This window comes from Eleutherodactylus coqui, chromosome 13 (genome assembly GCF_035609145.1).
Source record: "Eleutherodactylus coqui strain aEleCoq1 chromosome 13, aEleCoq1.hap1, whole genome shotgun sequence".
In the NCBI taxonomy this organism is placed as follows: Eukaryota; Metazoa; Chordata; class Amphibia; order Anura; family Eleutherodactylidae; genus Eleutherodactylus; species Eleutherodactylus coqui.
The window spans coordinates 98342778-98356096 of record NC_089849.1 but is presented as its reverse complement, the minus strand read 5'-3'; positions in this window follow the sequence as shown (position 1 = coordinate 98356096).

The window sequence follows — 13319 nt, the reverse complement described above, 5'->3', positions numbered from 1 at the left end:
ATTCTTGTACATAGGGGGCAGTATTATAGTAGTTATATTCTTGTACATAGGGGGCAGTATTACAGCAGTTATATTCTTGTACATAGGCAGTATTATAGGACCGTATATTCCAGCGTATAAGGCGACCCCCCCAACTGTCGCCTTATACGCCAGGAGTGCGGTGTAAAAAAAAAAACGCAGCGTCAGCCAATCACAGCCATTCAATGACATCATTGAATGGCTGTGATTGGCTAACTCTGGCGGCGTCAGCCAATCACAGCCATTCAATGATGTCATTGAATGGCTGTGATTGGCTGACGCCGTGTGAGTTAGTTAATCACAGCATTAGCTTTCTGGAGGCGGGGATTTCAAGACCCGCATCCAGAAAGCAATGCTCTGTCAGGGACAAGGAGGGAGCGACAGCCTGCAGCAGCGCCGCAGAACACCGGGGAAGGTGAGTTCTGCTTTTTGTTTTTTTTGACACCTGTTTTTTTGTATACCTGGCGTATAAGACGACCCCCGGTTAAAAGGTCGTCTTATGCGCCGGAATATACGGTAGTTATATTCTTGAACATAGGAGGCAGTATTACAGTACAAATATTCTTGTACATAGGGGGCAGTATTATAGTAGTTATATTCTTGTACATAGGGGGCAGTATTATAGTAGTTATATTCTTGTACATAGGGGGCAGAATTATAGCAGTTATATTCTTGTACATAGGGGGCAGTATTATAGCAGTTATATTCTTGTACATAGGAGCAGTTTTATAGTAGTTATATTCTTGTACATAGCGGGCAGTATTATAGTAGTTGTATTCTTGTCAATAGCGGGCAGTATTATAGTAGTTATATTCTTGTACATAGGGGGCAGTATTATAGCAGTTTTATAGTAGTTATATTCTTGTATATAGCAGGCAGTATTATATTAGTTATATTCTTGTACATAGGAGGCAGTATTATAGTAGTTATATTGTACATAGGGGCAGTACTATAGTAGTTATATTCTTGTGCATAGCGGGCAGTATTATAGTAGTTATATTCTTGTACATAGCGGGCAGTATTATAGTAGTTATATTCTTGTACATAGGGGGCAGTATTATAGCTGTTATATTCTTGTACATAGGAGCAGTATTATAGTAGTTACATTCTTGTACATAGTGGCAGTGTTATAATAGTTATATTCTTGTACATAGGGGGCAGTATTATAGTGGTTATAGTCTTGTATATAGGGTCAGTATTATAGTAGTTATATTCTTGTACATAGGAGGCAGTATTATAGTAGTTATATTCTTGTACATAGGAGCAGTTTTATAGTGGTTATATTCTTGTACATAGCGGGCAGTATTGTAGTAGTTATATTCTTGTACATAGGGAGCAGTATTATAGTAGTTATATTCTTGTACATTGGGAGCAGTATTATAGTAGTTATATTCTTGTAGATTGGGAGCAGTATTATAGTAGTTATATTCTTGTATATAGGGAGCAGTATTATAGTAGTTATATTCTTGTACATAGGGAGCAGTATTATAGTAGTTATAGTCTTGTACATAGGAGGGCAATATTATAGTAGATATATTCTTGTACATAGGAGGTAGTATTATAGTAGTTATATTCTTGTACATAGGAGGTAGTATTATAGTAGTTATATTCTTGTACATAGGGGGCAGTATTATAGTGGTTATAGTCTTGTACATAGGGGCAGTATTATAGTAGTTATATTTTTGTACATATGAGCAGTATTATAGTAGTTATATTCTTGTACAGAGGGAGCAGTATTATAGTAGTTATATTCTTCTACATAGCAGGTAGTATAATAGTAGTTATATTCTTTTACATAGGAGGTAGTGTTACAGTAGTTATATTCTTGTACATAGGAGGCAGTATTATAGTAGTTATATTCTTGTACATGCGAGGCAGTATTATAGTAGTTATATTCTTGTACATAGGGGGCAGTATTATAGTAGTTATATTCTTGTACATGGGAGGCAGTATTATAGTAGTTACATTCTTGTACATAGGGAGCAGTATTATAGTAGTTATATTTTTGTACATAGGAGACAGTATTACAGTAGTTATATTCTTGTACATATGAGATAGTATTATAGTAGTTATATTCTTGTACATAAAGGGCAGCATTATAGTAGTTATTTTCTTGTACATAGGAAGTAGTATTATAGTAGTAAGATTATTGTACATAGGGGGTAGTAATATAGTAGTTATACTCTTGTACATAGGAGCAGTATTATAGTAGTTATATTCTTGTATATAGGAGGCAGTATTATAGTAGTTATATTCTTGTCAATGTGGGCAGTATTATAGTAGTTTTATTCTTGTACATAGGGGGCAATATTATAGTAGTCATATTCTTGTACATAGAGGGCGGTATTATAGTAGTTATATTCTTGTACATAGGAGCAGTATTATAGTAGTTATATTCCTGCACATAGGAAGTAGTATTATAGTAGTTATATTATTGTACATAGAAGGCAATATTATAGTAGTTATATTCTTGTACATAGGGGGCAGTATTATAGTAGTTATATTCTTGTACATAGGGGGCAGTATTATAGTAGTTATATTCTTGTACATAGGGCAGTATTATTGTTGTTATATTCTTGTACATAGGAGGCAGGATTATAGTAGTTATATTCTTGTACATAGGAGGTAGTATTATAGTAGTTATATTCTTGTACATAGGGGGCAGTATTATAGTGGTTATAGTCTTGTACATAGGGGCAGTATTATAGTAGTTATATTTTTGTACATATGAGCAGTATTATAGTAGTTATATTCTTGTACATAGGGCAGTATTATTGTTGTTATATTCTTGTACATAGGAGGCAGGATTATAGTAGTTATATTCTTGTACATAGGAGCAGTATTATAGTAGTTATATTCCTGCACATAGGAAGTAGTATTATAGTAGTTATATTATTGTACATAGAAGGCAATATTATAGTAGTTATATTCTTGTACATAGGGGGCAGTATTATAGTAGTTATATTCTTGTACATAGGGGGCAGTATTATAGTAGTTAGATTCTTGTACATAGGGGGCAGTATTATAGTAGTTATATTCTTGTACATAGGGCAGTATTATTGTTGTTATATTCTTGTACATAGGAGGCAGGATTATAGTAGTTATATTCTTGTACATAGGGGGTAATATTATAGTAGTTATATTCTTGTACATAGGAGGCAATATCATAGTAGTTATATTCTTGTGCATAGGAGGTAGTATTACAGTAGTTATATTCTTGTACATAGGAGGTAGTATTATAGTAGTTATATTCTTGTACATACGGAGCACTATTATAGTAGTTATATTCTTGTACATACGGAGCACTATTATAGTAGTTATATTCTTGTACATAGGAGCAGTATTATAGTAGTTATATTCTTGTACATAGGAGGTAGTATTATAGTAGTTATATTCTTGTACAGAGGGAGCAGTATTATAGTTGTTATATTATTGTACATAGGGGGCAGTATAATAGTAGTTATATTCTTGTACATAGGAGACAGTATTATAGTAGTTATATTCTTGTATATGGAAGGCAGGATTATAGTAGTTATATTCTTGTACATAGAAGGCAGTATTCTAGTAGCTATATTCTTGTACATAGCAGTATTATAGAAGTTAAATTCTTGTACATAGGAGCAGTATTATATTAGTTATATTCTTGTACATAGCAGCAGTATTATAGTAGTTATATTCTTGTACAGAGGGAGCAGTATTATTGTAGTTATATTCTTGCACTTAGGGGGTAGTATTATAGTAGTCTTATTCTTGTACATAGGAGGCAGTATTATAGTAGTTATATTCTTGTACATAGGAGCAGTTTAATAGTAGTTATATTCTTGTACATAGGGGGCAGTATTATAGTAGTTCTATTCTTGTACATAGGAGCAGTTTAATAGTAGTTATATTCTTGTACATAGGGGGTAATATTATAGTAGTTATATTCTTGTACGTTGGAGGTGTCAGGGCCGGGAAACTGGAAGTCCCTGAAAATACCCGCAACCCCTGTCCTTACCTACTTGCCCCCCTGGGCTAAGCCCCAGGGCGACAACTGGGCGACAGTCCCTACACTCACTAGGGAAGGGGAACACTAGGACTGACAAACGGACAGACACTGGAACAAACAACAGCAAGGAGAGTCAGACGATCCGGGTCAGCAACGAGAGGGTACATGGTACAAGAGGGTCAGGCAAAGGCAACGTCAAGTCAAAAGCAGAGAGTCAATATCAGGAGTCAAAACACAAAGTACGCTGGTGTAGCAGGAAGACCAAACTAACAATGGCACTGGTCTGCAGACACAAGCAGGTTTAAATGCTGTCAGAGCTCCCGCCCTAGCAGCTGATTGGGGCGGGGAGTCTGACAGCAGCTGAGTGCACCCTGCAGCACTGGGGAACCTGCTCTTAGCCCTGCAGGAGGCAGGAAAGGAGACACATGCCTAGTTGCCATAATACTGAGGACACGACGCGGGGCAACACCCACCGCGTCCCTAGCAACCCGGCGGCGAGGAGGAGCTCGGCGGCCAGGGAGGTGACGAGGACCAGGGCCCACCTGCGCCGCACAGCATGTACGTCCCGGGCAGGAATCCATGTATGGTCCTAAGGGCCAAAACCCTTCCAATGTACCAGATATTGTAAAATACCTCTCACACGCCGAGCATCAATCAAACGCTCTACCTCATACTCCAGTTCCCCCTGTACAAGCGTAGGAGAGGGCGGGCTCTGGGCGGGCAGAACTGGAGTTACATATTTCTTCAGCAGCCCCTTGTGGAAGACGTCCTGAATCTTCCACGACTGCGGAAGAGATAGTCTGTACGCAACAGGATTCACCACCTGGGAGATGGTGTATGGACCAGCAAAGCGAGGAGCCAGCTTTAGGGATGGGACCTTGAGTCTCAAATTTTTTGAGGCCAGTAATACCTGCTCCCCAACCACGAACGGTGCAGAGATCGTGCGTCTTTTATTAGCTTGACCAAGAAGTTTATTCTGGGAACCCTGAAGGTTCTTATGAACCTGGGCCCAAACTGTGCACAGTTCATTAATGGCAGAGTCCGCAGACGGCGTGTCAGAAACTCAGGGCGCAGAAAAAGAAAATCAAGGATTGAAACCATAATTACATAATAACGGCGACACATGAGAAGACGAATTTACATGGTTGTTAATGGCAAACTCGGCGAGAGGTAGAAAGTTAACCCACAGATGTTGATTGTCAGAAACAAACAGTCGCAGGTATTGGATTAATTCTTGATTCATCCTCTCAGTTTGCCCATTCGACTCGGGATGAAAAGCAGACGAAAAGGACAAACCAATATTCAGTTTCCTGCAGAAAGCTCACCAGAAGCGAGCGACAAACTGTACACCTCTATCTGAGACCACGTCCTCAGGAACCCCATGCAACCGCACCTCCTCCTTAATAAACATGTCAGATAGCAGTTTGGCATTTGGTAACTTGCTCAGAGGAATGAAATGTGCCATTTTGGAGAACCGATCTACAATAATCCAAATGACCGTATTCCCCTGTGACGGGGGCAAATCTGTGATGAAGTCCATGGACAGATGTGTCCAGGGCCTGGACGGAATGGGCAAGGGAAGAAGAGGCCCCTCAGGACGTCTCCTGACACTCTTCCCCCTGGCGCACACCGGACAAGCAGTGACAACAGCCCGAGCATCCCTACTCATATGAGGCCACCAATAAATTCTGGAAAGTAATTCCTGAGTTCCCTGGATACCGGGGTGACCAGCAAGTATCGAGGCATGCGTCTCTTCTAACACCTTCAACCTTAATGGAAGAGGAACAAACAGTTTGCCTTCTGGAACTGCTTCAGGGGCTGATTGCTGCGCAGCCTGAATTAGCGGCGTGAGGTCAGTGGAGACAGCTGCGAGAACCACCCCAGGGGAAAGGATAGTTTCAGGCTCCGACTCAGGAGGTTCCGGAATACCAAAACTCCTAGATAGGGCATCTGCCTTAACGTTCTTTGAATCGGGTCGGTAGGTAACCAGAAAATTAAAACGAGAAAAGAAAAGAGCCCAACGAGCTTGTCGCGCATTCAACCTTTTAGCAGAATCTAAACATATAAGGTTCTTATGGTCTGTGAGTACCATGATCTGATGGCGTGCTCCCTCCAAAAAATGCCTCCACTCCTCGAACGCCCATTTTATAGCAAGTAACTCACGATTGCCTATATCATAATTTTGTTCAGTAGGGGAAAATTTTCTAGAAAAGTAAGCGCACGGTCTAAGATTTGTGAGTGTAGACGGCTCCTGAGAAAGCACCACCCCTACTCCAAACTCAGAGGCATCCACCTCCACCAGAAACGGGCAAGACAGGTCTGGTTGGACCAGAACGGGTGCGGAGGAAAAGGCAGCCTTCAGGGTAGCGAAGGCCGCCAGCGCATCTGGAGACCAGGTACTCAAATCCGCCCCTTTCCTGGTGAGATCCGTCAAGGGTTTAGCCACTACAGAGAAGTTCTTAATGAACTTCCGATAATAATTAGCGAAGCCCAAGAAGCGCTGAAGGGCCTTTAGAGTGACTGGTTGGGCCCACTTTGTGATAGCTTTCACCTTTCCCAGATCCATCTGGATATCCCATGGAGTAATGATATACTCTAAAAAGGTTATATTCTGCACCCCAAAAACACATTTTTCAAGCTTAGCAAACAGCTGGTTAGCCCTGAGTCGAGTCAGAACATGTACCTGGTGTGTCTCCCAGTCGGAGGAAAAAATCAGAATATCATCTAGATACACTACGACGAACACCCCCATGATGTCCTGAAAAACTGAGTTCATGAAACCTTGAAAAATAGCAGGGGCGTTACACAACCTAAAAGGCATGACCAGGTACTCAAAGTGACCGAGGGGTGTGTTGAATGCCGTCTTCCACTCATCCCCCTCCTGAATACGAATGAGGTTGTAAGCTCCCCTTAGGTCGAGTTTAGAGAACCACTGGGCACCGGTGACCTGGTTGAGGAGGTCAGGGTTGAGCGGAAGGGCCTACTGGTTCCTGATAGTGATTTTGTTTAGCTCCCTGTAATCAATACGTCCTTTTTCTTCACAAAGAAGAAGCCAGCTCCTACTGGAGACTCGGAGGGCCGGATGTGCCCCCAGGCCAAACTATCCTGGATATAATCCTTCATAGACTCCCTCTCCGGAACTGTAACATTATAGATTCGACCTTTAGGAAGTTTGGCCCCTGGAATCAACTCTATCTTACAATCCCATTCTCTGTGGGGAGGCAAGGCTTCTGATAGCTGTTTAGAAAAGACGTCCGAAAACTCGGAGAGGTAGTCAGGTAGTTCAACTCCCTCGCAGGTGGAGACATCCACCTCCACTGGGTGCACGTGGCTGTCACAGCGAGAACCCCACTTGACCAGCTCCAACGTGCCCCAGTTAATTACAGGGTTGTGTTCCCTTAGCTAGGGTAGCCCTAGCACAACATCCACAGACAGGTTCTTCATCACCAAAAACGTACAGGACTCTGTATGTAAGGCCCCAATAGTGAACTGTAACTCTGGGGTAACCAGATTTACAAGACCAGCCTGCAAGGGAGTAGAATCGACACCAGAGACTAAACGGAAAAAATACCCAGACAGTTTAGCAACAAAATCGAAATTAACAAAATTAGCAGCAGCTCCAGAATCAAGAAACGCTTGCCCGGCACGGTAGAAAGACCGGAATTCTAAGGTGCAGGGCAACAACATTTTAGACCTTACAGGGAGTACCTTAGCTCCTCGACAGTCCTCCCGACAACTGCCTAGGAGCGGAAGTTTTCCTGCCGCGGCTTTTTCTCGCAGGTCACAATGCGATGACCTGGCTCCCCCACAGTAGAGACAGAGGCTCATCCTGAGACGATACTCCCGACGTTGCTTCGGGGTCATGGTTCCCAGCTCCATGTGTTCTGCGGAGGGAGGGGTTAAGGTCGGAACCACCGAAGATGTAGACGTACGGACAGGGCTGGTCCGAATCGAGCGTCTGGCCCTCAAGCGGCGGTCAGCCCGGATGGCTAGGGACATGGCTTGCTCCAAGGTCCTAGGCTCCGGGTGTGCCACCAAGAGGTCCTTGAGGCCCTCCGACAGACCGGCCAGAAACAGGTCCTTTAAGGCAGCGTCATTCCACCCAGACTCCATGCAGTGTTGGCGAAATTGTGAACAATAGTCCTCAGCCACCTTCTGCCGCAGTCGCAAGGCCAGGAGTTTAGAGACTGCGAAGGCAGCACGGTCAGGTTCATCATACAGCTGGCCCACAGCAGCAAAAAAGGCGTCTAGTGACTGTCGGGTGGGGGAGTCAGCTGGTAAGGAGAAGGCCCAGTTTTGGGGTTCTCCCCTCAGGCGACTTATCACGAAACCCACCTTCTGGTATTCTGTGCCAGAGGTGTGGGGTCGGAGGTCAAAATAAAGCTTGCAGCCTTCTCTGAACACAAAAAACTGACTTCTCTCCCCAGAAAAGAAGTCAGGAGGTGTTGCTCGGGGTTCAGAAACCGTACCAGGAGGGAGGGGGGGGGGGAGCTGCACCATATTAGAAGCCCCTTGCTGCTCCTGATGCTGCAGGCGAGCAGTCAGGTCCTGGACCAGGTCCGTCAGAGCCTGGACCTGGTTGGCTAAGGCCGCCACAGCCTCCATAGCGGGGTTCAAGGTTGCTGGTCGGATGTAGGGATCTGTCTTCCTTTTGGCCAGTGTTACTGTCAGGACTCGGGGTCCGGGAAACTGGAAGTCCCTGAAAATACCTGCAACCCCTGTCCCTACCTACTTGCCCCCCTGGGCTAAGCCCCAGGGCGACAATTGAGCGACAGTCCCTACACTCACTAGGGAAGGGGAACACTAGGACTGACAAACGGACAGACACTGGAACAAACAACAGCAAGGAGAGTCAGACGATCCGGGTCAGCAACAAGAGGGTACGCGTTACCAGAGGGTCAGGCAAAGGCAACGTCAGGTTCAAAAACAGGGAGTCAATATCAGGAGTCAAAACACAAAGTACGCTGGTGTAGCAGGAAGACTAAACTAACACTGGCACTGGTCTGCAGACACAAGCAGGTTTAAATGCTATCAGAGCTCCGGCCCCAGCAACTGATTGGGACGGGGAGTCCGACAGCAGCTGAGAGCACCCAGAAGCACTGGGGAACTCGCCCTAAGCCCTACAGGAGGCAGGAAAGGAGACACATGCCTAGTTGCCATAATACTGAGGACACGACACAGGGCAACACCCACCGCGTCTCTAGCAACCCGGCGACGAGGGGGAGCTCGGCAGCCAGGGGAGGTGACGAGGACCAGGGCCCCCCTGCACCGCACAGCAGCCGCACGTGTTACAGGACCGGCGGTGCGGGCACGACGGACCCGTGAACCGCCAGTCCTTACAGGAGGTAGTATTATAGTAGTTATATTCTTGTACATACGAGGCAGTATTATAGTAGTTATATTCTTGTACATAGGGGGCAGTATTATAGTAGCTATATTCTTGTACATAGGAGGCAGTATTATAGTACTTATATTCTTGTACATAGGGGGCAGTATTATAGTAGTTATATTCTTGTACATATGGGCAGTATTATAGTAGTTGTATACTTGTACATAGGGGGCAGTTTTATAGTGGTTATATTCTGGTACATAGGAGCAGTATTATAGTTGTTATATTCTTGTACATAGCAGCAGGAGTATAGTAGTTATATTCTTTCACATAGGGGGCAGTATTATAGTAGTTATATTATTGTACATAGGGGGTAGTAATATAGTAGTTATATTATTGTACATAGGAGGCAGTATTATAGTAGTTATATTCTTGTACATTCGAGGCAGTATTATAGTAGTTATATTCTTGTACATATGGGCAGTATTATATTAGTTATATTCGTGTACATAGAAGCAGTTTCTATCTCTGAGCCAGTTCCTTACCCAGATACACACGTTTTTGCCAAGAACGAGCTGCCTCACTTTATATATCAACCTATTATGCAGCACAGCATGGTGTCAAATGCTTTAGAGAAATCAAGATATACAAGATCAATAGACTTTCCCAGATCCAGCCTAGAACTTACTTTATCGTAGATGCTGATCAAATTGGTCTGACATGATCGACCCCTCTTGAACCCGTGCTGGTAAGGGAGTTATTCCGTTTTTCTTTTTGAGGTATTCTAGGATGGCATCTCTCAGAAACCCCTTGAATATTTTTCCAGTTATTGAAGTGAGACTTACCGGCTTGTAGTTACCAGGCTCTCTTTTGGACTCCTTTTTGTATATTGGAATGACATTGGCAATGCGCCAATCTGATGGTGCTACCCCGGTCTTGATAGTGTCCATAAATATAAGAAATAGTGATCTAGCTTTTACATCACTTGGTTCCTTTAGAACCCTTGGGTGTATTCCATCTGCGCCTGGTGATTTATCGATTTTAATCCTCATTAACCGACTGTTACGTGTGCTGCTGAGACATGTTGTACTATTGTGATTCCAGCAGCACAGCACTCTCAGGGTTAATGATTGAGCTGGCTGGCTGTGGTACTGTCTGCTAGCCAATCCACTGGATTTGTGCTCACGTATAAACCCAGCTCCTGGTCAGTCTGCATGGCCCATCAGGTAAGTAGTCATGAATGCTTGTCTGGTGAGGGTTGGAGTGTGACTTGGTTCATGTCCGTTTGTACGTTTATATTCTGTCAGTTTTGTGTTAGTTTGCTGTGTGTCCTGCAATCTGTGTCTTGTCCTGTTGCAGCGTGCAGTGTGAACGCTGTCCGGTTCTGCTGGACTCCTGGTTAGTGTAGGGACTAGCAGTATAACCAGGAGCCGTGAAGTGGCCTGCTAGCTTCCACATATTGTACAACATGTTAACTAATACCTGGTATTTATAGTCAGCTTTCTATCTGTTACTAGTGGTTGCATGTTATATGCAGTGTATTCTGGGTCTGTCATGTGGCATGTGAATGCATCCTGTTCTGGTGCGTGGCTCCTAGGATCAGCTAGGGCCCAGATCCGAAGACCGCTGGGCTGCCCTTATTGGGGCAATGTCCTCGCTCAGGTAGGGCCATGCCAACCTTCTGCGTAGAACAGGGACAGTTGGGTGAAACCTGTATGCATATTGAGTCCCCTTTGGTCACGATCGTGTGGATCCTGTGCTTTGCCTGCCCACACGATAGTAACACCGTCTCTGCACTTCCTCCTGTGTTAGGTATGCAATATTTAGCGGGGGGTTCGTTTAATTCCCCTCCTTCTTGTGTGCCATTTTTTTTTCCGTTCGTGAATACACTTGAAAAGAAACTATTTAATAGATTTGCCTTCCTTCCCACCGCAAGGAAGAACCGTACACGAAGGCCGCGTGCTTGGCTGTTTTCCCAGAAGCACCGTATCTAGATAACGACTGTTCATCTACGTATATAACTTTCACTGTCTCAGCCGGAAATCCGGACTTTACATATATGGTTATGCGGTGAATTTGAGCCAATGAGACCATTACCCATTCCTAGTGATGAGACCAAAGGGTATAAGATCCCATGTAATCTGTAATAAAGTGCGCAGTTATGTCCCCGTGTGAGGAACTATACCAGACCTCCGTGTGTGGTGTCTCTTCTTTACCACCGGCAGCGGGGTATTGGGGTGGGCCTGATTGGTGCTGTACTTGGAATTTCCCTGACAAATGGCGCCCAGAAGTGGGGCGGTAAAACCGAAGCTGTGCAGCGCAGTCCACCCGGATCCACGCCACGGGGAACCCGTCCTGCTGCAAACCGAGCCTGATCAACTCGGAGAACTCCAGGTAAGACCGGCATATATTTATGTTGTGTTTTACGCTGAGAGTCTTGCAGCAGGAGGGACTATCTGTGTTTTGTGACCGGACGGGTTGGGTTAAGAGTTCTACACGGTAACTCGTGGGCTTCGGGTTTGCCGTCACGGACCACTGACCGTGATAAGCGCACCAATCGCTCACCCAGGGACTAGTCATTAGTCTATTTGTTGCTGAAGTCCATAGTGTTTTTAATGATAGTGGAGATTGTTTGTTGTATCTGCAGAATTTTTTTCTCTTTCTTTTCATTTAGTCTCATAAGAGAAGGGACCCTCGGTTGTTTTGCCAGTATATAAAGGGCTGACAATTTGGTTTAAGAAGGATACATTCTATGGAGCGTGTTATTATTATTGTTGTTCTAATATGCGTAAGACCTTATTAAAGAAGACGGATCCCCTCAAGGGCTGCCGCCGTGCGGATGAATTGGTGGAGGAGAAACAAGGGTCCCAATCTGTAAAATGTAAGAAAACTCTTATGAAAATGTGTGACATCGACCCGCACGGTAGATTACAGTATGGTGACTGGGAGGAGGTCTTTAGGACCAAGAAGGGCGCCTTGAAAGACCAAGGGTTGCTAGAAAAAGCTGAAGTGAGGAAGAGAGAAATAGGGGAAACAAGCAAAGTCGAACGGAAAGTTACAAAGCATGTGATTTGTTGGCAGAGAGAGAGAGGAAAAGGTATATAATACTAGATAGATATAGATGTATGTGTGTGTATATATATGTATATATGTGCAAATGGTTAACTGAGCTCACTTTTAGTGGGAGAAGGATTGTTTACTTGAAGCTGCAGCTTGTGTCTAGCTTTCAAGGTCAAGAGATAACAAAGCAGAGAGAATGCAATACTAACCCTGAAAACTATGTTTGCTTGCTGTAATGGAATGGAAGCTTGTAATGAATCTAATGAATTATAACATTTGTCTTAGAAGGCAGGAAATATAGCAATTTCTAAGGTATATTCTTACTGGGTTCTGAGGTCACAAATGGACACGTCTTGGTCTCTTTCATACAGGTGTAAGAAAGTTATACCCCACTCACATCCTCTGGGGGCTTTTAAGAATACAGGGGTTGAAAGTGCAGAACATGTTGCACTGTCAGAAGGTCCCAGCATATGTGTTATTTATGAGTTCAAATGCAGGGAATAGTTAAACTAAAACAACTCTGTTCAGCCAGTGAATGCATATTCGTAGTTATTTTGCAAAGGTGGGGGCTTTCAGTTCAGAGTCACAGACAGAGAAGGAAAGGAAGGGGGGCTGAAAGATACCCACAGATTCTAAAATACATCAGCGTTTAATATAGCATATAATAGCTTCAGTAAATAAGACTTTTTCACATGATTTGTCGGGGATAGCGCTCATTCGTGGTCTCATCCCAATAGAATCATGTACTTTGTAGCATTGTGGCACTCACCTCAATGTTTTTCAACTGATGTATGTATGTTTGTCACTCTTTTTTTCTGTGTATCTGTGTGTGCTGGTGAACCTTCAAATGTGGGGGTGATGGGGCAGACTTGAGCGCATGGATGGATGAGAGTTAATGACCCGTGTTCAGGCTGTGATGAATGT